Source organism: Frankliniella occidentalis, unplaced genomic scaffold, assembly GCF_000697945.3.
Source record: "Frankliniella occidentalis isolate FOCC.00 unplaced genomic scaffold, Focc_3.1 Scaffold226, whole genome shotgun sequence".
In the NCBI taxonomy this organism is placed as follows: Eukaryota; Metazoa; Arthropoda; class Insecta; order Thysanoptera; family Thripidae; genus Frankliniella; species Frankliniella occidentalis.
The window spans coordinates 568,008-569,712 of record NW_026267352.1 but is presented as its reverse complement, the minus strand read 5'-3'; positions in this window follow the sequence as shown (position 1 = coordinate 569,712).

Genomic DNA, 1,705 nt, shown 5'->3' with positions numbered 1-1,705 from the left:
TAAACACCATGTAATGTTTGAAATCATAAGTTGCACACGTTGGTGTTTAAATTATGCACACTTGTTTTACCAGTGAGGTCATGGCTCCCATCACCGGCCCTTTTGGACTTCCCTTGATCAATAGTTTTCCGTACATTCCTGTTATTTAAATTTCCATAAACACAAGATAAACTTTGGTTACCGAGGTGCCCCTAAAAGTGGCATGGGGCCGTGACGATGACGACGTGGCCTAACCTTTCTGCCGCGGCCCCGGGCGGACCATTTGGGCCGTTGAGAGCGTTAGCCGCCTTTTGCACAAGGGCCGCCTCACCCGGCCCTTTTTCTGCTGTCGCGTAAATTTTCGCTGCCATTCGGGAAGAGTACGGCGCCGCCCGTGGCTGGATGCTGAAGGCTTACGACCGAGGGCTGGAAGCTGGCCACGGGAGACTGGAGGTTGGTGACGGGAGGCTGGAGGCTTATAACGGTGGGGCGCGGCGGCTACGGCTGCACGACGTCAAGACGGTGTGTGGTGATTAACAGCGACAGGAAAGAAAGCCTTTTTTGGCGAACCGTACGTTCCGGCCTCTATGTGAGGTGACGAAATGACCCGCCAATAGTTCCGCAAAGTATTCTTGTCAATTACCTTTCCCCACCACCTCCACAATCGACCTCGCCGTGGCGCGGGCGCGCCTCACCCGTGTTCGAACATCAGCTGCAGAGACACCTGTCCGGGGTGGGGTGGGGCGGGACGGGGCGGGACGGGGCGGAGGCTGCGTATAGCTCCGCGTTGTGCGAGCTTGCGGAGCTTGCTTGGAGCGGTGCGCTTGGGTGGCGGGCCGTCCGTCCTTCAAAGGGTACTATGTCAGTAGCACAGCCGAGGTGCCACTTCTCACCGATTCCGTGCAATAACGCACAAACAAAATCATCATTACCATCCACCATCACCACTACCATCATCCCATTTCCGCGTGCCCATCTCCGCTCCCATGTTTACTGTTTGTTTCCAACATTTTGTCGGGCGGCGGGCCGTAATCTGAATCGCATTGCGCTTATCAGTTGGCTCCCGCGGGACGCGCGGCTATGATGATCGCGCCCGCGAGCGGAGCGGGGCGGAGCGGGGTCATCGACCCCTTATTCGACTACGTTTTATTTTCTCGAATGCATTTCTTTTTTTTAGGACGCTCAAGTCCAAAGTGATTGGCCAAGACGCCCCGCTGCTGCTTGCCACCTCCACCATCAACAGCATTTGCATCCCCCTCCCTCCCTGTATATGGTAAGTGTCGTGGCGATACCCCGTGCCGCTGCAGCCTGCTGCAGGTGCGGCGAGTGTCCCGCAGGACGCGAGGTATGTCCAGCTCAGCCGCGGCCCGCGCGGCGTGTGGCACCTGCCGCTGAACCTGCTGGAGGGGCATGAGGAGGGTGGGGCGCGGCCGCGGCGCGGGCCGGGCCAGGCCGGGAGAGCATGTAGAGGCGCCTCTAGGCGCGCCCGGGCCCGGCCCACCCGGCACAGCAGCGGGTCGGCGAGGCTAGCCCATAGCCTCGCGGCGGCCCGGAAGAGTGCGCGATGAGTACTCATGGACATTGCGAGCCGCTTAGTTAGTTGGTTAATTGGTTTAATAAGTTCCTTTTTCTAACGAGGTGCTGGTCGTCCCATCGCAGCCTATGGGCTCTTCTTTGGCCGGTGTGGGGCCGCGGCTCGAGGAGTGGCGTGCTGGGGAGAGGGGGG